Source organism: Bombina bombina, chromosome 1, assembly GCF_027579735.1.
Source record: "Bombina bombina isolate aBomBom1 chromosome 1, aBomBom1.pri, whole genome shotgun sequence".
Taxonomy (NCBI): domain Eukaryota; kingdom Metazoa; phylum Chordata; class Amphibia; order Anura; family Bombinatoridae; genus Bombina; species Bombina bombina.
In genome coordinates, this window is record NC_069499.1 from 1401255930 (window position 1) to 1401281235 (window position 25306).

Sequence of the window (25306 nt, forward strand, 5' to 3'; positions counted from 1 at the left end):
TGTGTGTATATATATATATATCTATCTATACATACATAAATAAAACATGTCTGTGCGTAGTGGTTATCTATCTATCTATCTATCTATCTATCTATCTATCTATCTATCTATCATCTATCGATCTATCTATCTATCTTCCGTGTAGGCATACTGTAAAGCACTGTGAGACATATATATCCCCAAACAAAAGTGAAAAGCCCCAAACTCTGCTTGGTTTGAATCCCTTGAAACAGCAACAAATTAAAAGGAAAGGAGATATGGGAACCTAATCTTAGACAATGGTAAGAGAGCAGGAGAGGAGGAGGAGAGGGTGGGCTGTCCTTGGAAGAGTCAAAGAGGTGTTGTATGGTCGATTCGGCATCGGCAATCACACGCAGCTTGGGGAGAGACCAGGCAGCATACACCGATCTAAGTAAGGGATCTTATACAAACTGCTAAAAAAAAAATAAAAAAAAAAATATCCCCGTGTTTTTAATCATATTGTGGATTCTACCCTCTTCAAATTACGGATTGCGAGCTGTGTTTCCCACCCCACCCATAAAATTGTGGATTTGGTAATGCATTGCTTGGAAACAAAAGCTGGCTGATACAAAAGGAGACTCTACCCCCCTCCTCCACCTCCTTTTTTTTTTTAACAGCCATCACCATCCTGCTTCCCTTCCCCCTCCCAGAAGTGATCCTGGGAGCTCTGCACATGCCTGGGACTTTCTGCTTTCCCTGGTAAGCTGCATATAAATTTCAATTTCATTCCTTTTTTTTTATTATTAAACACTTTATGGTCTGCTTTGGTGTGCGATTAGGAACCGGGTGTTGGGTTTAAGAGGGGACATGGCATGAATGCACATATATACAATGAAACTGGGCTGCTGCTGCAAATTTATGAACGTTGTTGAACGTGATCTGGGTTTACCGATTTAGATTCTGTGGCAGGAAAGATTCTGCACTTTGTAGATGTCAGATACACAGAATTGCTTTTCAAGATATTTAGCTGCTTTTCAAGATCTTTAGCTATGGATCGGTAAACGATCTGTAGTTGGATGCCATGGATCTTGGTTTTGTTCGTGGGGGGGCTGTGGCCCTATAACAAATTACTAGTTTTGTGTTGCTTTACAGTCCACTCAACGTTTTTTTTTTTTGTTATTTCTTTGCTGGTTACATCCATCATTCAACCACAGGCCTTGTGAATCAGGGGACTGTCCTGGAGAAACAGCCCAGTGGAAAACCAGCTGCCTGACTGGAAGGGAACTGCCCACCCTGCATTTTTATACCTAATGTACACAATGCATTAAGTTTGTGATCCTAATCAGTTGCTAGACTCTCTGTGTGGTCTGTCTATATGCCCTTTATATTTTCTAACAGGCCAGTAAGGTTTATATTGCATTATAGGGCACAATCTAATTTACACTTCTGTTTTATTGGTTCATTAAAATGGCCAGTGTAGGAATCATGATGTGTATAATGTGTATTTTTTTTTTTTTTTGTCCTTGGGTGATGTCGTTTTATTTGTTGGGTGATAACAAAGGATACTTTCCATGATTCTCTTCTTTTTATGCACATTTTAAATCAGGTTTCTATCAATCTTTGTAAATCAGACTTTTAGGTTTGAATGTGTAGGAGTCGGTGCTTGGGGAAGATGATAAATTTATATAGGAATGGGGGCAATAATGACAAGTAGGATTCTGGAGGCACATTACTCACAGGAGTGTGCATAATGACAAGGAGCTGGGGTACAAAGTTGAGTGATTCTCTGAAGTTGAACACAATATAGAATGGGGAAATTGTATGGTATTTTAAGTCAATACAAATACAAGTCTGTAATGGGGTAAAAATACAAGTGAGGTAGTGGGGGTTTTAGTAGGAAAAGTAGTGCTTTGATGTGGGAACACTACAAAATGGAGTCTTGACTCTGCAGTGGGGACAGAACTGTGAAAAGAGATTGTGGAGAGGACAATTTGAAAAAGAGGTGACCTGCAGTGGGGCCACAGTGAGAAAAAAATATCTAAGAATATTTTTGGGTGATTGGTTCCTCTAATCTAAAAGGCTCATGAGTTATATAGATTTATAAACCCATGTACTAAAGAGATTTTATTAAAACGAGTGTCTTTTGGGATTTGTTAAACTTCAACTTGTAAAGTATTCATATGTTTTGGTGATCAAGTATGATAAATATGGAGAGCTTTACAATTTTTCAAAAGTGTTTTTGTTTTCTATAACCTTTTTTTGCAAATGGGCATATTAAGTCTATCATTTTTTTTTTTTTTTTAATTAAACCCCACAAACGTGAATTGCTGGTATTTAGGGTCAGCCAGAATATTGAGAGTATATATTATATTACGCCGCCATGGCTACCTTGCTTATAGTTTTTGTCAAGGCCTGATATAATCTTTGCATCTTGCTCTTCATATTGCACTTCTTGAAACATGCTAGGCAAGTTTGTTGCATGGCATTGGTAACTGGTGTTGGCTAAGTGTTGATGCACTGGCAAAAGATCATTCTTCCCTAAATAACATTTTGGTCTAGTCAGAGATTTGCAAACAATCTACAGCTCCTCCCAGCAGACGACCAGGGTAATTAATATAGGGCAACATTCCCCCAGGGATATCTTTCTACTTTTTATTTGTAGAAAGTGCAACAAAAGCTTGTGTTAATCATTGCCCTTTTTTCCAATATTCATCCTCTTGCTCCAACAAAGGAACCAGCCAGTCCCTTGTTTCATTCGGGGCTTGTGTTAGTACAGATGTGGCTACCTTTCAAACGCAGATGCTGGCCAGCCTCTTGTGTCATAAACAGCAGCATGTGACTGTCACATCCTGAAACCTGTGGGGATGGCAGCATTGTAGTTCTAAAAGGTGTTACCTATACTTAACCCAACTTTAAATCGATTGACACTTCTAATAGATGCAAGAAGTTGAACCTTTAGATATTTTCTAACCAGTCAACACTTAATGACTATATAAATGTATTTTTATATTTTTGAAAAAAAGGTTTAATAACTTTTTATATATATATATAATTTGCCATGGCCCACCAGTATGTAAGGCTATAAAAATTGTTCTGCACAGTTCGTGGCTGTGCCCATTGCTTAGGATTCCGTATTGCATGATTCTGTTGTCTCTGCACAAGTGCTAGTCTGCAATTAGCATTTGTTACTGTATTTATATCTCCAGAGTGTTAATTAGCAAATTAAAACATGGTAATAGATTTTTTTTTTTCTTAGCAGTTTTTTTCAAGAAGCCTCACTGAAGAAAATGCTTTTGAAATGATTACTCAATTCTCCATTCACATGCATGAAATATTGAAACTGTAATCTTTGAATGTATGTGAATAGAAACACATTATTTAATGGGGCGTAGCCATTATATACACTGCATTTGTCAAAGTCAAAGCCCTCATTATCCTAAGTTTTGTCTCCCTGTAGCAATTATTTCTGTTTTTATGCTAGGGAAACTCACTTTGAAACTTCATACATTCATATTGGGTCTAAAATTCTTGCATTGGATAATCAAGTTTACCATTTGATGGAGGGTGGACGTAATGAGACATTTTTTTTTTTTTTTAATGAAGAAAACACATTAAAACTGGCAATAAGGGGCACTGTCTATTATCCTGGGAGAGTTTATGTAATGTGCAGTAAGATATTTCACTGGAGTGATATGGTGTACTGTAGTTATTGTATGATGATAGAGCATTGTACATAAACAGCTGGTACTTGGTTTTTATTATGGGGTATTGGGGGAGTTTGGTAGGCTCTGTGAGGGGAGTGGGTATATTGCAGGGAGAGTGGTGTTGGGTATTCACCACACAAGCAAAGGGGGTAGGGATGTGTAGAGGAGAGAATATCTGAGCTCTTATCAGTGCAACAAGGTCCTTCAAATCATTTTAGAAATGCAAGATTTAGCTTCAGCGCTGTTTAAAAGCTTAAAGGGACACTAAACCCAATTATTTTCTTTCGTGATTCAGATAGAGCATGCAATTTTAAGCAACTTTTTAATTTACTCCTATTATCAATTTTTATTTGTTCTCTTGCTATCTTTATTTGAAAAGGGTTTTTTTTTGTTCAGATCTCTGGACAGCACTTTTTATTGATGGATGAATTTATCCACCAATCAGCAAAGACAACCCAGGTTGTTCACCAAAAATGGGCCGGCATCTAAACTTACGTTCTTGAATTTCAAATAAAGATACCAAGAGAATTAAGAAAATTTGATAATAGGAGTAAATTAGAAAGTTGCTTAAAATGTCATGCTCTATCTGAATAACGGAAGAAAAAATTTGGGGTTCAGTGTCCCTTTAACAAAACCCTGGAAGATTTGGCGTGGATTCTCTTTGTGCCCATGAGCTTTTGATCATAGGGCTCATAGTATGTTGCAGAATATGTTGACACTTTATAAATAAAGTATAATATTATTGTGGTGCATTATGGTATATGAAGTGCTGTACTATATCGTGATTGGTCTGGCATTGTGGTAGTTCATTCCTGTACAGGACCTTTTTCTGTTTATATCCGCATATCTACCTGTTTATTTAAAGGCTGCACAGGGTCTTGCCATTCTCTGAACTCTGGTTGCCCCCAGAAATAGGGGGTGGGAATACCAAGCCATCTGGCTGTTTTAACACAGCTGTCCAACAAATTGTCTAGGTCGGAATACAATTCTATTTTTTTTTTTTTTTTTACTACAGAATCTCTTAACAATGTTATTTATACCAGTTGAAAAATTCAATACATCCCAAGCACACTATCCATGTCCTTTTCTATTCCCATTAAGGTAAAATGTCTCTAATGAAGCAACTGAATAGGGCATAATAATCGTTCCTAAAAGCTCCCAAACTGCAGAGAGCAGAACTGTCCTGATTTCACTGTAAAGTCTGTTTTGGTTTCTTTATTCAGTGACTTTTAGTGTTCACAATTCAGTATGGTATGTCATACCGGAGAGGCATCTTAGCAGCCTAATTGGCAGCTCGTAGTGTGACTACAGGGGTGTGATGTGGTGACAGTTGGTTTGGGGATACCAGTAATAAGTTGTGACAGAGCTCTCCAATTAGTAACATTCAAGCTAGGTTTGGAGCTTTGATATGTATGTGTGTATTTTTTTTTCTTATCCTAAATTCTATTCTATTTTGTGTGTGGTTTTTTTTTTTTTTTTTTTTTTTTTTTTTTATTTTGTTGTATGTATAAAAATTTGCTCTTTAGACTAAATTTATCAAGCTGTGGATAAGAACCTGCAACCACAAATTACAAAGCAGTAATCTGATTAACAAGCTGTCATTGATAGACCCCTTGTCTGCCTACTGTTCAAGTGAGTCCCTATATATCCCCAGAGGCAGAACATTTTTTCACTTTCTGCAATGTTTTTTTAGTGAAAAATTTGCTGCAGATCATAATTTTAAATAAAATTCAATTTTAAATTAGGCAGTTACACTAAAGCACCAGTTCAATTGCAATATGTTGGTTAACCAGAGGATAAAGTAATTTTTAAAGTTTTATTATATAGTGCAATAGTTGAAAATTGGATTGCAAATTAGCTGCAGACAAAAGAAATTTGTAAAAATGTCTCTTGAATAAATTAGTTTAATTTTCTCTTAGTCTAACATAGAAATGTATTAATAAAAACGTGCATTGCTCGTAAGAACGTCTTAGATTCAGAAAAAACAGCTTTGCAGACTGGGAAAGGCTAAGGGGTGGGTTAGAGATAGTAAACAATAAATGCACTGCTGCTTTGCTGCGCTACTGCATATTTGACTGTTCTCTTCAAACAGCACTTTGCTCTGGATGCACTGTGATAAGGAAAACTTACACAGTGCAGCCAGAGCACACCTCTGTTTGAAGAGAACAGCCAAATGTGGATCAGCGCTGCAAAGTTAAATCGTTGACAGTTCCTGCATGTGTCCTTTTCTTTCTGCAGACATGCTGCATTTTCTGCGATGACATCTCAGATCACTGTATGTTCTGCCTTGGGGTATATATCTAATTCATTTAAATTAATAAAGTTCAAATTAATACAGTATTCATTTAAGTACAAATTATATCCTCCTTTTCTTTGTTAAAATCTTATCTTAGACATGCTACTGCCAGTTTCTACTTGGGACTAGCAGTGCTCTGCAGCTCACAAGCAATACTTTGTGTTTAACCCCCACATTGCAGGGTTGCTAATTGCATGCTGTAATGATTTAGAACGTCTTTTTTTTTTTCCCCCACTTTGATTGCCCTTTAAATCTGAGCTTGACAAATTTGTTAAAATTCTAGAAGCCAGCCCATAAAACATGCATGCATATATTACACAATCATACATTTATATAATAATCCAATAAAAGTTGGATTTGTATTTCATAGCTACAAGGCCTAAAAAAGGACAAGCTGCACCAAACTTAAAGTGCAGCTGGTGGTGGCCATCGGCAGGGAAGTGGGTGCACCCATTGGTGTTTTGACTCTCTAAACCAGGGCGACAGTAGCTCTCTGGCACCTGGGTTTGTCAAGCTCTGCTTTAAACAGATATTCTACTTTAAATAAATGTAACGGTAGCATTTTATTTTCAATCTCCTATAGCCCATGCCGCAACAAATGATAAATGTGTTTAGTGGTTGGAGCATATGTGCGTATGCTCGCTCACTGACTGGTTACTTATGTCCTAGTAGGACGCAATGGGTGCGTGACTTTGGCTGTGTTTACCAAAACAGAGTTTTTGTTAGCATGGCCCTTTAAATATCCTCTGGGGCACGCACATTTTTTTATCAAATAGAGGAGCCAGTTAGTACCCTTTTGTATGACCAAGTAAGACTGGCAATTGTACAAGCTGCTACAGCTGCATTTGAGCTATTTTTTTGTATCTGTTTTGTGTGTGAATATGGGACCTTATTTTGCTGGAAGTTTTTGTAGTAGACAGTTCACTTATGTGGCTTTATTTTCACAGTAGATGAGTGAAAGACATGAAGGAATTAGCATAAATGCACATCCCATAGTAAATTGCATTGTAAACAGTGTCTTACTTCCTTGAAGTAGTTTTCATTTCTCTCCTGGCAGTGCAAGTGTTAAGAATATCTTTTGTAAATGGTAAAACTGAAAGCGCTCACAAGCACTCGCCCATATAACACAAATGGCTTTGTTTAACTTTTGCTTACTAACTAGAAAATCCTTCAGTTAACAGCCGGGTTAAATTGGGTGCCTGGGGCTTTTTTTTTTTTTTTTTTTTTTTTTTTTTTAAACCTGCATTGCAGACTTCACTGTTTTACTGGGTGGATGCAGATGAGTACTTTGTAACAGGTGATGTTGAAACTCTGAGAGGCTGCCATCTTTAATGAGCGTATCTAATCAGTATATTATTTGCGTATATGTACAGAGGTGCTGTCATAGGATTTTAAAGTGCACAGCTATGTCTACAGTAGATTTTTTTTTTTTTTTTTTTTTTTTAAATTAGCATCATGTTTCTGGTTTTAATACTAACATTTATATAACATTTTAAAACCAAGCTTGACCAATCCTAGTAGACCAGTGAGCAGAGGCCTTTTTATTTTATTTGTGTATTCTGCAGCATACAAGCGATTGTAACATAATCCTGATATGGAAAGTAACAATTTTTTTTTTCTGAATGAAGAAGAGGGTTGAAAGGTGGTTTTCTATTCAAACTAGTAGCATATCTATTTTTTTTTTTTTTTTTTTTTAAATCTGTTTTTATATGAAACAAGAAAAAAATATGTATTTGTTCTATGGGGTTATATTGGGGAAATACCAAGGGGTGGGGAAACTATGCTCCTACTACTCTGGAATTATTTATTTAAAAGATAAATAATCCCTTTATTACCCATTCCCCAGTTTTGCATATACAACACAGTCATTAAAGGGATACTCGAGTCAAAATAAACTTTAATGATTCAGACAGAGCATGCAGTTTTAAAACACTTTACAATTTACTTTCATTATCACATTTTGCACAGTCTTTTTAGGTTTACACTTTCTGGGGAACAAAAGCCTATGGAGCATGAGCACAAGCTCACAGGGTGTATGTATACTAGTCTGTGATTGGCTAATGTCTGTCACATGATACAGGGGGCCGGAATATGAGAGCAAAAATTAATTTGTCAGAAAAAAATCTACTGCTTTATTTGAAATAATAGGTGTTTTTGAATTGTCTTTTTTATTATGCACTTGTTAATTCTGTAATTCTAATGCATTGAGTGGTCCTTTTTTTTAATATACTTTTTACCTCTGGGATTACCTTGTGTCTAACCTGCAGACACAATGTTATCTATGTGGCACACATGAACTAGCGCTGTTTAACTGTGAAAAACTGTAAAATTGCACTGAGATAAGAGGCGGCTTTCAAGGACTTAAATATTAGCATATGAGCCTACCTAGGTTTACCTTTCAACAAAGCATACCAAGAGAAGAAAGCAAATTTAATGATAAAAGTAAAATGGAAAGTTGTTTAAAATAAAAATTGCATAACCTATATGAATCATGCACGTTTTAATTTTGACTAGAATGTCCCTTAAGTTTTTTTTAATCCTGATTTTTATCATGATAGCCCAAACTTACTTTCACTTCTGAATCTAGTTGAGTAACTACTGTTTGAGTTCAGTGTGTGTGTGTGTGTATAGACCGAAAGACCGGGCAATTAATACACCTGTGCAGAAGCACGACAATTCTTTAAACGTGATCTATCAGTCTTTTAGAACCTGATTTGAGATAAAAAATAAAATAAAAAAAAAAAGTGGTAAAGCTTTACAAGCTGAAACAGATCTGGACAAAAATATTCATAAGCCCTCTGGTATTGTTTTTGAAGTATAAGGGGCTGGACCTAAATGGGGCTTTTGGAATGCAGTTCATATGCTTTTTCAATTCTTTTACAATTTTTAAAGGTATATTAAACACTTTGACATTGTTACTCTAGTAGGTTATTTATAACTGTCCCTAACTGGCCTCAGCAGAGGAGATAAGGAATGAGGAAACCTAGGTTACAACATGTCGGCATCCAATACTTTTATGGAAACTAAAACTTAACACTAATTTCTTCAATATTTATACAACTAATATAATTTTACAACCTACATATGCATTTTGATGTACTACATTTTGTAAATAAAATTCAAAATTAAACTTCCATCAGAGCATGCAGTTTTAGGATACATTATTTCCGTTATGAATTGCCTTTGTTGAATTATATATATTATATATATATATATATATATATATATATATATATATATATATATATATATATATATATATATATATATATATATATATATATATATATATATATATATATATATATATATATTTTTTTTTTTAATCATATGTAGGTAGACTCAGGAGCAGCAATGCACTACTGGGAGCTAGCTTGTGAGGGTTGGCTTTACTCAAATGCCTCTTGTCACTGGCTCACCGAATGTTTTAAGATAGTTCCCAATATTGTATTGCTGCTCTGAAGCTGACCTTTAAAGGCATATACAAGTCTATTTCATTGTTTTAATTAAAAAAAACACTAAGCTTGTGGTTGTATATATTATTCAGCATTTTAAAGGGATTTTACCTTTTTCATTAATTTTTATTTTTAATTAATTTCTGAAGGGTGAATTACTTCCTGTCACTGCCCCACAACGTGGCTGTGGTTTCTAAAGGAAAAGTTGCTACTTTACCTTTATGTAAAGTTTTGCTAGGAGACACCTAATAATAGCGGCAGTCAGTTTGTTTTCCATGCTCTTTAGAGGACTTTCGCTGCAAGACTTGTGTTAGTAGAACCTGAGTTCTGGAATTAACACAATCTGTTTATTTTTGTTTACTTTTTGATCTGATATATTTTTTTTTTTTTTTTAAAAAAAAACCGTTTCATTCCCCTTTAACTATTTGTATCCCCTGCAATATTGCAATAATAGAATGCTCTACTCTAACACATTTTCAATTATTTTTTCTTTTTTACTTTTTATGTCCCTTTTTAAGTCTAGTGATCATGCTAGACCATAAAACTGGCCGTTGATTTAGGTCAGCATATCTGCTATACATTCTATATTTTATGAAACACACTGGCAACGCTCTGACAGCTGCTGAAGCCGCTTTCCATAACCAGCTTTAGAAGCCTTTACTGCATACCCAGAAGAGAAACGTACTAATATTCTTTCTGACCATGGCTGGGAAGAAAACATGATTGAATGTTAAGTGTCTCTGCAGGAGACCCAAGAGGCTTCAGCCTCTGTTTGTACACATACAGTTTCTGGCCTATTCACGGCTGCTCAGTGTGAAGAAATCCTGCTAATTCTTCTGTTTTTAAAAGTGTGAAAGTGCATAAGGAGAGATGGTAATGTTCTATTCTTTGTTAATAATCTCGGATTTCTCTGCAGTACTAAAATGGTGATTACAACTCATGGGTTTCTCCTGCTGGTGCGTGTGACAGAAAATGAATCGGCTTTCTCAACAATTTGAGAATGCACGTTATGGGCTCTAGGTAAAGAAACCAAGGAACTCCCTTTTTATTGTATATATTTTTTGTGGTATCTAAATTGTTACTGTATTAGATTATTGTAATATGTTTTTATTATGGTCTCCAAAAAAACATTAATGGGAAAAGTCTATTCCATTTAAATTGCATGCCCTATCTGAATCATGAAAGTTTAAACAACTTTCCAATTTAGTTAATTTTTATCATCAAATTTGCTTTGTTCTCTTCGTATTATTTGAAAGATAAACCTATATAGGCTCATATGTTAGTTTCTAAGCCCCTGAAGGCTGCCTCTTATCTCAGTGCATTTTCACAGCTATGCAGCACTAGTTTGTGTCGTATTGATAGCTCCACAGCAGTGAGCACAATGTTATTTATGAGTCAGCACTGATTGGCTAAAATGCAAGTTTGTCAGTAAAACTGAAATAGGGGGCAGTATGCAAAGGCTTAACAAGGTAATAAGAGGTAAAAAGTAATTAACCCCTTAATAACCAGAGACGTACCCTGTACGTTTTCGGCTTGGGAGAGGCAATGCCTAGTCATCGGGTTGTAAGCCCACTGCTTCTTCCACAATTGTGTGAGACTGCCTCACAAGGTACTGTTTGTCAAATATATTTTGTATCATCTGTTCATTTTGGAGAGTGCATCTGCACTAAGTGATCCTTAAAGGGACATTCACTTAAGTAACTTATTACCACTAAATGGTTCTACTTTACATCATGGTTTTATTAAGTATATAACTAGAATGGTGTGATATGTCTAAGCAGGCTAAATAAATGTAATTTTGAAATATTAGTGCAGCCTTGGTCACTTTTTAGCAATTGAATAATTGTATCAATTGTTCTTTTCTTTAATTTTTTTTTCATTTCAGTTTAATTAATCAGTTGTAATGAAGATGTGCTTTAAAGGTACAGTCTACTCCAAAATGTGTGATGTTTAAAAATATAGATAAAGCCTTTACTACCCATTCCTCAGCTTTGCCTAACAAACATTATTATATTAATATACTTTAAAGGGACAGTATACATTAATTTTCATATTACTGCATGTAATAGCCACTACTATAAAGAAGAATATGCACAGATAAAACCTTTTTAAAAACTTACTTAGAAGCTCCGAGTTCAGCATTGTTTGAGGTTGTCTGGGACTCCCACTGAAAGGGACTGGGTAAACAAAAAGAGCAGACACTCCCCTGCATATGAAAACAAGGAGCCTGTAAACGCGTGTATACATCTGACACTGTGGGGCTTGGTTGGGAATCTCCCTTTAAACATTAACATTTCTGCCTGTTTCTAAGCCTCTGCATGTCACCTTTATCTCAAGGAATTTTTATGGCTTTTCACAAAACACTGTTGGTTCATGTGTGCCATAAAAACATTGTGTTTACTCCCTTGTAGTTATTCATGAGCCTGCACTAATTGTCTAAAATGCAAGTATGTAAATAGAATTGAGATAAGGAGGCAGTCTGAGAAGGCTTAGCTACAATGTAATCAAAGATTTAAAAAGTATATTAACCCTTTGAGTGCTAATGACGGCTCTGAGCCGTCAGAGTTTCTCACTCTGGTGCTAATGACGGCTCAGAGCCGTCACTAGCACTCTCCCACCTTGAGGGAGATCTGGGGGCTCCTTGCTGCTCCTACCCCGGCGATCGTGCCTGTAGAGTGACAGGCATCGCCGGGGCTTCACGTGATGCATGGGGACGTCACCGCGCAACTTTATTTATACTTAACAATGTTAAGTATAGGAGGAGGGGGCATGCTGCTTAGAAGCCTGTATCTCAGGCATCTAAGCAGCTACAGACCCCCAAGACCCATTGTTGGAAAGGTAATCGCCTAACCTTTCCAACAGTGTAAGTATTGGGGGTCTGTAAAAAAAATAAAAGTTAAAAAAAAAGTTTTCAAACATTTCAAAAATAATAATAAAAAAAATATTAGCACCCAGGTGGGAAATGGCTTAGCAGCCAAAGGGTTAAAATAACGGCGTTATGTAAAACTGGGGAATTGATAATAAAGAGATCTATATTTTTTTTTTTTTTTTTTTTTCATGTGGTACTGAAATTCTAATTAAAAAAAAAACAAAAAAACCCTAAGAAAACACAAGCAGTCCAAATAAGTTAAAATAGTACAAAACTGTAATTCATTATGCTACACTGCTTAAGATAGGAAGGTTGTTTTTAGGATTGGACTAGTGATTCTAATCTCAATATGAATAGTAGAGGACATCACTGTTAGATAGTATGTATGTGTAATTAATTAAACATACGTCTTTAAGCAATATACACACTCCCGTCTTAGCCTCATTAACGGTTTACTAAGAACAGTACAAGTGGTAGTTGTATCTATCATTATTATTTTTTTTTAATTTTTTTTTTTTTTTATTACCACTCTTTTCCATTAAGCTGAATAGATTTATCTATATGCAATATTAAGAGTGTATGATTGTTTTGTATTTATCCTTAGCTAGGGATCCTTATACCATAATACATGAAATTGTTACAATGAAATGGTTAATAAATTGATTAGTTTTGGCACAATTGTTTAATTATCCAATTAACGTGTGTATATAGTTAGGCCGTTAAGGCAGGTCAACCACAAGTCTGAGTACGGATCTGCTGAGCTGAAAGGTGTCAGACCTGGCTGTTTCTGCCACTACTTTTTCCCTTTGGATTACCCTGGCTTGCATGCCGTTTTGGTTTAATTGACATCAATAAACTTACTTGTTTTACTGGAGCACTGTTTGGATACTTTCCTTTCGTCTTTGCCACTCAAATTCGAATACGTTGGCTGCTCACATCAAAAACGTTTTTAAATTTTTTTTGTGAGCTGTTTTGATTGTTCTCTGACAATCTGAGCTCTAGCAAAAAAATAAACGTCTGAGTGCCTTATGGCTCGAAAAGCATGTTAAAGTGCATCTTGATTACAACTGATGGATTCAAGTCCGTCTAAAATATCACTAACATTTGGTATCTGTTTACTCAAAGGGGAACATTTACCATCACTTTAAAATAAAGGTCCCCTTTAATCAGCAGCTGGTAAATGCCCACATTGCTTCACCACACTCCTTACATGTCTCAACTTGGTCCTCTGGTCAAATTTACCAATCCCTGGTTTAAAAATGTGAACTGTCTGGAGGTGTAAAATCAGATGATTAAACATTGGCTTGCATTTGGTATCTAATGTATTCTTTGAAAGGGTTCCCTCTGTGTTTGTTTTGTTTAAAGGGATACTGAACTCAACTTTTTTATTTCATGATTCAGATAGAGCATGTAATTTTAAACAACTTATAATTTACTCCTATTTTTACTTTGTTCTCTTGGTATCTTTATTTGAAAAAGCAGGAATGTAAGCTTACGAACCGGCACATCTTTGGTTCAGCACCTGGGTAGCGCTTGCTGATTGGTGGCTAAATGCTAGGATTTAGCAGCACTAAAAATAATCTGGAGTTTCATTGATCCCTTTAAAAAAAAAAAAAAAATAGGCGCTAATCTCACCCTGTCTGTGCTGCAGTAGCTCGCTAAAGTCAGAGCCTCCGGCCTCCCACGGCACCTCTAAACCAATAGCCGTGCTAGCATACAGAACACGGTCAGATGACAAGCAAGGCTATTGGTTTATAGGTTGAAATGTCGCCTCATTGAGAGAAGCGCACTGTGTCGTGGGCAGCCGCAGGCTCTGACTTTAACAAGCTGTGGCGGCACAGACAGGGTGAGTTTAGCACCTCCCCCCCCCTTTTTTTTTTTTTTTTTTTTTTTTTTTAAAGTGATCCATAAAATTTCAGTTATGTTAAGTGATGGTAAATCCTAGCATTGTTTAAATGCTTGGATTTACCATCCCTTTAATATCTTTTCAAAGTGCACAATCTCCCAGGGGATAGATACATGAATGTAAGTGTTGAATTTGACTGGTGTGTGTTAAAAAATCTGCACATTAGAAGGTCAGTAGAATCTCTAGAAACTGCTTTATTGCCAGCCCAAAGTAGCATTGTTGTAGTTGTGATACATATTTAGAGAAAAAAATATATAATTAAGTCCCAATGTAGCACGACCATTTGCTTTCCCTGAAAATTCTACTCCAAAATGTTTCTATTGAACAGTAGTTTAAAACAGGGCTCGACAAACCCAGGAGCCTGGGAGCCACTGGCTCCTAGAATTTTACCCCTGGCTCCTAATTTTTGGGTTATTCTCAATATATTTATATACAAATCCCACTGTCTGACTCCTAAAAATATGTCTGGCTCCTAATTTTTAAACAGATTTTTCAAGCACTGGTTTAAAATATAATTTTGATATACAAATTTGATAATAATAAAAAAAAAAAAGAATTGTAACATGTTGGTATTCTGTTAACGTGTTAATCAGAATCATTATTTGAATGTACTTTGTCTAATGTTCAATTTGAACCTGAAACATTTTGACACAATGTCTGAATATACAATACACATTCATAACTGGAACAAATGATTGATGTTGTGAGCGTTTGTTTCAAGCAAATGTTGAATTGTATGGTCATTTTTAGACAGTGATGTGAAACTAACTGTTTTGAAGCACGCTGCATTTTAGTTTCTTAAAGGACCAGTAAATACAGTAGATTTGCAAAATCAACACATGCATGATAAAGACAATGCAATAGCACTTAGTCTAAAATTCACATGAGTAGATCTCCCCCCCCCCACCCCCAGTTATGGCAATTTCCGCTCCTGCTGTATCATGTGACTGCCATCAGCCAACCAGAATGCATATACGTATATTCTGTGAGTTCTTGCACATTCTCAGTAGGAGCTGGTGACTCAAGTATAAATATAAAGAGACACTGCACCTTTTTATTAATTGAATTAAATTGGAAAGTTTTTTAAAATTGCTGCTCTATCTGAATCATGATTTTTTTTAAATTTTGACTTGTTCCCTTTTTTAAGTGCTTGACAAGGTTGTCCAAAATCTGAGGAGCCAGAAAATGTTAAACGTTTATATGTGCATATATAATTATTTTATTAATTTATCAAATGTAACCTGAAGGAAGTAGGAGACAAGATTTTTTTCTTTTTCTTTCTTCAAGTACGTGGGATATGCTTTGCCAGGAATGCAGGATTTAGTTCCTAATGAGATGCATGGTACTTGATAGTTTTGACCTCTGTTATTTTGTTGCCCCTTTAATAATACAATGACATTTTAATGACTCGGAGCATTTAATTTTAAATAACCTTTCTCCCTCCCCCCCCAATTTAATAATTAATTATTGCATTTATTTTCATGGTATCCTTTTCTGAACAACCCAGCTCATAGGACCATCAGGAACATGCACTCTGGCAGCAGTGTTTACAAATCCATTTTTTTTTCTTTCTTTACACTGCTGCCATAGAGTGCAAAAGATGTGTATTCCCCTGACCATACAAAAAACCCACCAAAACATATTATCTAAAACTGGAAAATTGTGTAAGATTGAATGAATGCTTTGTCTAGGCCATGACCATTTTTTATTTTGACTTTACTGTCCCTATAGCACAAAGATCAAGATTTTAGTAAATATTTCTGTTACTACCGGGGGGAATGAAATAACTGCAGTCATATTTGACGACAGATTCTTGTTTTATTTATAATTTCCTCGTACTAAGATAACAACTATTTGGTTAGTTACAGTGGTCAAATTTAAAGGGACAGTCTAATTGAAAATAGTTATTATTTAAAAAGATAACCCCTTATTAAACCCATTTCCCCAGTTTTACAACACTGTTATAGTTCATATACTTTTATACCTCTGTGATTACCTTGTATCTAAGCCTCTGCAGATTGCCCCCTTAACTCAGTGCTTTTTTAAAACTTGCATTTTAGCCAATCGGTGCTGGTTCCTGCATAACCATTATCATTCTCACGGGAGTGAGCACAATGCTATCTATATGGCACTCATGAATTTGCACTGTCTAGCTGTTCAAGATTTTAAAAAGCTATAAAAAAGCACTTGGATAAGAGGTGGCCTGCAGGGGCCTAGAAACAGGCAGGGTTGGATTAAAAAAGTATATTACTATAACAATGTTTATGCAAAGCAGAGAAATTGGTGGTAAAGGCATTTTAACCTTTTTTAAACCATAAAATGAAATACAGTAGACTTCCTTTTAAAATGTTAGACTTGAGTTGCCACATTACTGTGCACAGCCTCACAAGTTTAGATAATAACATTGGTCAGAGTCTCTGCTGCTGAATAAAACCACTGTGAAACTTCTATATAGCAGGTGTTCCCAAAGGTGGATTGTGGGCTTGTACAAGTAGTTTTCTTGCCAATCAATCTCCAGATTGTTCGTGCGATTTCATTGTTTACTGGAAGCCAGTAGTGACATTTTTTCATGAAACAATTCTCTAAATGTTTCCACAAGTATATTTTGTATTACAACTGATAGTTTGTGTATGTAATGATCTGACACGGGTGGCAATTCTGTGCGATATATGCACCAGAAGATTACACTGATTATATTTACAGTTGCTCAGGACATACATCTTGTGTCTATTGAAAACAAAAGTGTGTGTGTTCCGATCAACTACAAGAAGTAAAATGCCTGGGCAGTTTACAGCTCTGATGTTGGTTTTGGAAAGAGTTTTGTTTTAGCCCCTGCTGCACCATTAGTAGTTACTTGTTTGCCAGCTTCAGAATTATCATTTAGGTGTAACCCAGCTTACTTGAATACAATCCAAAGCAATTTAGGACTGGACTGAACAAACAAACCTATTCAAATATTGGTGAGGTTCTCGGGCACTCTGCCAGTAAAAGTCTTAATCACAGCCAATGTGCAGGCCCCGTATAATCCATGTATAGATGGGGAGGAGGATAGACCAGGTTAAACAAGTTTGCTGATCCCCCCTTTATTTATTTATTTGCTTTTTTTTTCCTCTCCAAGGTTATAGGTTGTTTTATAGATATTAAAGGGATAGAAAGGTCAACATTGAAATGTACATTTCAATTTTAAATAGAAGCAATAGTAAAAGTTATTACTGTTTTTAAGTAGCATATGCACATATGCTTTGAGGGGCCCGTGCACCAGAATTCAAGCTCAGAGAGCTGGCTGTGGTGTGTATTGTTTCTGAAAGATTAATTTGTGTCATACAAGCCATTGCTGACTTCTTAGGGTTTAGTGTTTAAAGGGACAGTCAACACTAAAATAGTTATTGTTTAGCAAGATAGATAACTCCTTTACTACCCATATCCCCAGCATGGGTATATTAATATACTTTATAACCTTTTTAAACCTCTAAATTTTTGCCTGTTTCTAAGCACTACACACAGCTTCTTATCACATGCTTTATTTGGCTTTTCACAACAGGAGACTGCTAGTTCATGTGGGCTATATAGATAAATAACTCCACGGGCGTAACCCTATATTTATTATTATTATTAGTATTTTGTAGAGCGCCAACAGATTCCGTAGCGTCCTATAAACAAAGGCAGAGTACAACAAAACAATTATAGGGATTAAATTGGTAGAGGGCCTGGCCAATAGTTTACACTGCTGTAGTCAGTTCTTAAGAAGGTGATCTGCAAGCAGTTGGGCTCTTAGGCTTACATTTTAAGGGTGGTTTCAGGGGATAGCAATGGAGGAGAGGAACTGGTATAAAAGAAAGGTTACGGTAGGTTGTATGCATCCCTGAACAGTATAGTCTTTATGGAGCACTTGAAGCTTTTTAAAACTAGAAGAGGTAGGTCTTGTGGAGCAAGGCAGAGAGTTCCACAAGATGGCAGCCAGTCTGGAGAAGTCCTTGTAAATGGGGAGTGTGATGAGGTGACAAGGAGAGGGAGGAGAGTAGGAGGTCGTGAGCAGAGGTGAAGGGGACGGGAGGAAGAGGGTCTAAAACATAGGGGGGGAGCAGTGCAGTTGAGGCTTTGTATGTCAGAATGAGAATTTTGTGTTGATCCTAGAGGCAAGAGGAAGCCAGTGAAGGGATTTGCAGAGAGGTGCAGCAGATGAAGAGCGACGTGTAAGGAAGATGAGTCTGGCAGAGGCATTCATTATGGATTGTAAAGGAGCTAGGCGGCAGGTGGGGAGACCAGAGAGGACAGAGTTGCAGTAAGCGAGGCGGGAAAGAATGAGAGTGGATTAAAATCTTAGTTGTGTCTTGTGTAAGGAAGTGTCTAATTTTTAGAGATGTTTTTAAGGTGGAAGCGGCAGGCTTTAGCCAATGACAATGTGAGGAGTGAAAGAAAGATCTGAGTCAAATGTGACCCCGAGACATCGGGCATGCGGGGGGTAATGATGGAGTTGTCGACAGTTATAGAGAGATTGGGGGTGGAGAGTTTTTTTGAAGAAGGGGGGAAAATAAGGAGCTCAGTTTTGGAGAGATTTAGCTTGAGGTAGTGAGAGGACATCCAGTTAGAGATGTGAGAGAGACAGTGACACGGGTTAGCAAGTAAGGAGATAGGTCTGGTGCAGAGAAGTAGATTTGGGTGTCGTCTGCATACAAATGATATTGGAAAACCGTTGGGGACTTTTAGGGAACCTAGTTTATGACGTGTAGATTGAGAAGGGGAAAGAGCCTTGCGTTACTCTCTGACAGAAAGTGGTGACGGGGCAGAGGAGGTGCACTAGAGAAGGCTAACACTTAAGGTATGGTTTGACAGGTAGGAAGAGAGCCACGAGAGGGCTGTGTCACAGATTTTGGAGAGATTTAGCTTGGAGGTAGTGAGAGGACATCCAGTTAGAGATGTGAGAAAGACAGTGACACTGGTTAGCAAGTAAGGAGGATAGGTGTGGTGCAGAGAGGAGTAGATTTGGGTGTCGTCGGCATACAAATGATATTGGAAACCGTGGAACTTTTAGGGACCCTAGTGATGGACGTGTAGATTGAGAAGGAGAAGGGGACAGAAGACAGAGCCTTGCGTTACTCTGACAGAAAGTGGTGACGGGGCAGAGGAGGGCCCTAGAGAAGGCTACACTTAAGGTATGGTTTTGACAGGTAGGAAGAGAACCACGAGAGGGCTGTGTCACAGATGCCGAAGGATTGGATAGTTTGGAGCAAAAGAGGGTGGTCAACAGTGTTAAAGGCTGCAGACAGATCAAGGAGGGTAAGCAGAGGGAAGTGGCCTTTTGATTTTGCTGTAAGTAGGTCGTTGGTAACCTTAACAATTGCTGTCTCTGTGGAGTGATGGGGAAATCCAGATTGCAATGGGTCAAGGAGGGAGTTTATTGTAAGGAAATGGGATAGGCGTGCATAAACTAGTTTTTCGAGAATCTTTGATGCAAGCGGGAGGAGGGAAATAGGGTGGTAGTTGGATTGGGAGGTAGGATCAAGGGAAGGTTTTTTTGAGGATAGGTGTGACCAGTGCATGTTTCAGCGATGAGGGAAATATACCGGTGCTGAGGAAGAGGTTGAAAGTGTGTGTGAGTATAGGGGTAAGGGTAGCAGAGAGGGAGGGGAGTAGCTGTGAGGGGATAGGGTCAAGGGGACAGGTAGTGAGGGTGAGAGCGTAGTATAAGTGCCGAAACTTTCTTCCTCAGTAACAGGGGGAGAATAAGCTAAGTATCTAAACACTAACTTTAAAAAAAACAAACAAAAAAAAACCTTTTTAATTTATTATCTTGCAAACATAACTTATACTTATGTTCCTCCATCCGCTCAATACTGGATTTTTATTTATCACAAGGAAGTAGCCAGTCCCACCTGCTTTTACGTGTTCTCCATGCGCGCGTCCAGTGAAGCATGCTAGATTGTGCTTTCGCGGTATTGATCTCTATAGATCGATGTGTTTTGCTCGTTGTCTGAAGTTGGGGAGCAGGGTCCGGAGGTGGTGGTATGTCGGACGAGCCAGGACTCATTATGGCTACTGAAGCAATGCACATGTGTGTCTCATGAACGCGCTTGTTTTCAGTCAAATCAATGATACACACATGCGTACTTTAATTTGGGGGCGTAGTTGGTCTATTCAGATGCCAGTTGGGGGACCTTATTAAAAATGAAGACAATCTTCATCATTTCCAAAATTTTTTTTTTTTTAAAGCGGAGTGATGGCGACTTAAAAGGGACACTGAGCCAAAAAACATATTTTGTGATTCAGACAGAGCATGAAATTTTAAGCAACTTTCTAATTTACTCCTGTTATCAATTTATCTTCGTCTCTTGCTATCTTTATTTGAATAAGAAGGCATCTAAGCTTTTTTTTGGTTTTAGGTACTCTGGACAGCACTTTTTTTATTGGGGATGGACTTTATCCACCAATCAGCAAGAACAACCCAGGTTGTTCACCAAAAAATGGGCCGGCATCTAAACTTACATTCTTGGCATTTCAAATAAAGAGTACAAAGAGAATGAAGAAAATTTATTAATTGCAGTAAATTAGAAAGTTGCTTAAAATGTCATGCTCTATCTGAATCACGGAAAGAAAAAAAATTGGGTTCAGTGTCTCTTTAAGGTAAAATTATTTAGTTATTATGACGAAATTAAGAAAATCATGAATTGAACTCCACCTTATTTATATGTACTCTAAGTTGCGACATAGACGTTCATTGTAGGTTTACTTTTTCCTTAAAAGATTATATATATAATATATATAAAAAAAAAGCTCTTTTACGCTTTGATTTTATATGTTCTGTGGTATCTGGTACTGGTTACCCCTTGCTTAGCATCACTAATGCCCCTCTGAGCATTTTGGGCACAAACATTCATATACACCTGTTGCTTTATGACAGTGGGTCACATGATGTTAAGTGAATATGGTCAAAAAAAACAATAGACACCGAACTTCACCAAGTAAGAGTGTCTATGTAGGAGGTGCGCCAGATAGCAAAATGTAAATGAGAAGGATTTTATAAACCTTTATTATTAAGTAATTATATATAACATGGCATATGCAAATCTCTGTCTTAGTATATTACTATTACACTCCAATAATAGTGACACCTACGCAACTATATATATATCAAAAGTATTCACATTTAACAAAAAGTCAATAGTTGTATTTGTCCAGATATAAATAATCCAAATACATGTGGTAAGCGGGTATGCACAAGGATAGGCAGCTCTCTCCAATAAAGTGTGGATATGAACAAGTCCTGGAAAGACAAAAAATGAGAGGCACTCTTGGTGTAGTATGTCCTAGACAGACATCAAAGAACAGGACAATGATGGTAACTATACTCACAAGGAGGCTGTTGCTACATTCAGTGCAATATCGAACAAGCCGAACAGCTTACAGAGCCGTTCGGACTGACCTCGCAAGGCAGTAGACCGCTGTAGCCACAACGAGGGCTCCTCACAGCAGCTGCTTCCGGTGACAAAATCCCAATGCGGGGCTCCGATCAGCTTACCAGCAAATAGTCCCCAGTGATATGGCTCCAACCGGATCTTTCACACTCAGGGTATATAATAAATTCCAAACTCCAGAGCAAGGAAAAAAAGGTTAAATGTTTTCTTAAAACAAATAAAATTGTTGCTTAGCAATGCTGTTTCTAGCGCTTCGTGCCGTTTCATCAGGCTAATATAATTGCCTGTAATACACAACTATAAAGAAGGAATATGTGCAGATATAAACATCCCAGTATAAAACCTTTTCAAAACTTATTTAGAAGCTCCCATTTTTAGCACTGTTGATGAGTTTAGGCAGGGACACCCAGTGAAAGGGGAGGCGTGAAAACGAGAAGAACAGACACTAACCCATCCCCCCCCCTTTCCTGCATATGAAAAGACAAATAACATAAACTGGAGCCAGCAGGAGTCTGTAAACACAAGTATACATCTGAAACTGCTGAACTTTGTTTAGGAGTCTGAAAATCAGCACAATGTTCGTTAATTATTATTTTTTTTATTTTTTTCCTACAAAAACACTACCAGATGGGCTATATAAATGAATCTTCTACAAAATAATTATGCGAAGATGGAATCTAATGTACAATGGTCCCTTTTTTAATAGTCCTTTATAGCGTAAAGGAAATATTTAATTAAAAAAAACAAGCCATATTTACATTACCGTCAGGTTTTGTTGATTTAAGCTATGTGAAAAAAAAGCTGCATAAAGTATTTTCAAATCTATCAAGTGCTGTTTTTCCTATTGCATATATGTTGTACTGTGTATACTTTCAATGAACTTTAACAATGATGGAAAAATAATTTTGATATGTAAACAGACAAGAATGGATTGAAATTTCCATTAGTTTTAAAGGAGAGAATTGTGTGCGATTGATAATGTACTCTTATAAATATTCTACTGCTGGTATTTATGAATTTTCTGATATTTTCTAATTGGGCTAAATACTTAAAAGGACAAGAAACCCCAACATTTTATTTCATGGATTCAGATAGAACATATTTTCAAACAACTTTCCAATTTACTTACGTTATTGAATTTGAAGGAACAGCATTGCACTACTGGCAGCTAACTGAACACATCTAGTTAGCCAATCACAAGAGGGACAAATGTGTGCAGTGCACCAATCGGGCTGCAAGCTCCCCGCTAGTGTAGGATATGTGTGTATTCCAAGAGAACTAAGCACATTTGAAATAGAAGGTAAATTTAAAAATGTCTTAAATAAAATTACATTCTCTATCTGAATCATGCAACTTTTAATTTTCCTATTCCTATAGTTTAAAAATGTTTGACCATGGCCTTGTGGGTTGCCAAACTCCATAATCTCATTGTAAGATGAAAGGCTCGGGGTGGCTTCAGTACTAAGACTGACTTTACCAGGTGATAAATGAATCTCATGCAGTGGTGTTATATAGGGGCTTCATTTTAAAGTGGAGGTTATGAGCTTTAAATTAAGAGGGCATAGGGGTCTCTAGGTCTTTTTCAATGACATACTACAGGCACATACTCCCTTCCTAAATAATGCACTTTTTATTTTTTTATTATTATTCATTGTATACCCCAAGACATACAATTACTTTTTCTACGAATTTTCTTGCGGGTCTGTAGGAGTTAAGGGAGCTGAGATTGAGAGGATTCTAAAAGCACCTTGCCCATCCTGCTCCTTTCTTCTATTTAGTGATACTGTTAAAGGGATATGAAACCCATTTTTGGTGCAGAACCCTGGGTAGCGCTTGCTGATTGGTGGCTATATTTAGACACCACTCTGCAAGCATTTCCCAGGTGCTGAAACAAAAATGGGCTGGCTTCTAAGCTTAGATTCCTGATTTTTCAAATAAAGATAGCAAGAGAATGAAGAAACACTGACAATAAGAGGAAATTAGAAAGTTGCTTAAAATTGCATGCCTATCTGAAACATGAAAGTTTAAATTTTGACTAGACTATCATTTTAACTGTCCATAAACCCCACTTACATCCCAGGAATTCCCCAATTGTGGCCTAACCCGATGCCACCCAAGACTGCAGGAGGGCCGCGTCACCTGCCATAACGGCATTGTGTGGATGATAATGTGTCGTCATCAGAAGTTAAAGGTTTTATTTATATATCTATATGTTTATAACCTAATATAATTTTTATTTTTAGGATTTTAAAACACTCAATTTTAATCTCTCTAGTTCATCTTGGATACATTAAGGTTATTATGTAGCGTTAATTAACTTTCTATTGATCCCACTGTAACACAAGTCCTAAATACATCCTTATAGTAGTACCTAGTCCCCAGATGCTGTAATGACAATAACATGCTCTGACCTTGTAAGGGCCCAAACATTTATGACCAAAAGGTTTATAGCTTCTAGCTTTATCTATAATTAGTCACTTGCAGACCATGACTGTATTATACCGGAGGGGCCTCTAGTCTGAACTTCAGCTTTGTCTCTGATAGCTTTTGAATTTGACCTTGTCTCTGTCGTAATGTGCATTTATTATTTCTGCATAGTAGCAACATACGTAAAATGCCAGAATTCTATAAATATATGGCAGGCAGAACCAGCTAACAATGTTGTCTTATGTGTATAGCCATCAACTTTAATTATTGGCTTCCTTTTGTGTACCGAGCTTTGGAACTTTTCCTATGTTAGCTGTACAAGGAAGGCAGGCAGAAAATAACATGATGGAAGAGGCAGGTTCGGTGAAAGATGACACTTGGACTCAAATTTGGATCTGATTGACCATGATATCTTACCCCTTCCTGCCGTTAGTCTGTTCTATCCTGTCCTTACTGTGCTGGGCTTTAGCGCAATTAGGACGGCATGGAACGTCCTAACTGTTTGGCTGTCGTAAAATCATATCCGCTTCCATTATGAGATTGTGGGCTGGGTTGTGTGCCTAGCGTCATAAGCACTCACCCCTGACCTAATCCCATCATTGACATCACACAATCGCATGATTTTAATTTTTACTTATTTGTTTACATCAGAACTTTTTTTTTATTTTTTTTAAACTAATATTACATGCTCTTTCATTGTAGCATGTCATTTTAACACTAGTGATACTGCTATTTATTGTGTTTTGACTATGCTTTAATCCCCTTTTTGGGTCAAAGTCCCTTTCAGGAGTTGCAGAGAACTGCTAGTCCTGAGCAGAAACGGCTGTGGAGCTTATCAACAACACTAGTCACATGTGTGTAGTTTTCACTATAACGGACCTTTAAATCAGCGGTGATCAACCTTGCCCCCCCCCCCCCCAGAGGTTTTTGGAGCTACATTTCCCATGATGATCAGCCAATTTAAAGTGTCTGAGCATCATGGGAAATGTAGTTCCAAAATCTCTAGAGGGCCAAGGTTGCTCACCCCTTGCTTTAAATGATCTAAGAAATAAATAATGTTATCTTTACACTAGAATGTCTCTTTATTCAAACCATAAGTTCTGACTAAAGTAAGATAATGCCAAGTCTATGGCCGATTACATTCCTTCCTCTAATTTGATATGTTTTTTAGATAATTGCAGTTTAGATTTAAAATGGCATTTTCTTTAACCATTCCAAGAGGATTGCAGGGAACACTTGTGTGTTTATACACAACCAAATATATTACATTCTCTAC

At 36.9% G+C, this 25306-nt stretch overlaps 1 protein-coding gene across 1 annotated transcript in view; it reads left to right on the plus strand.

Annotated features, from left to right (window-relative positions):
- The first annotated feature begins 318 nt into the window (after positions 1–318).
- VANGL2 (VANGL planar cell polarity protein 2) overlaps positions 319–25306 on the plus strand; it is a 242454-nt gene continuing 217466 nt past the window's right edge. Inside the window, exon 1 of the mRNA XM_053705147.1 lies at positions 319–720. The gene's annotated coding sequence lies outside the window, so the exon portion shown is untranslated. The remainder of the gene's footprint in view (positions 721–25306) is intronic.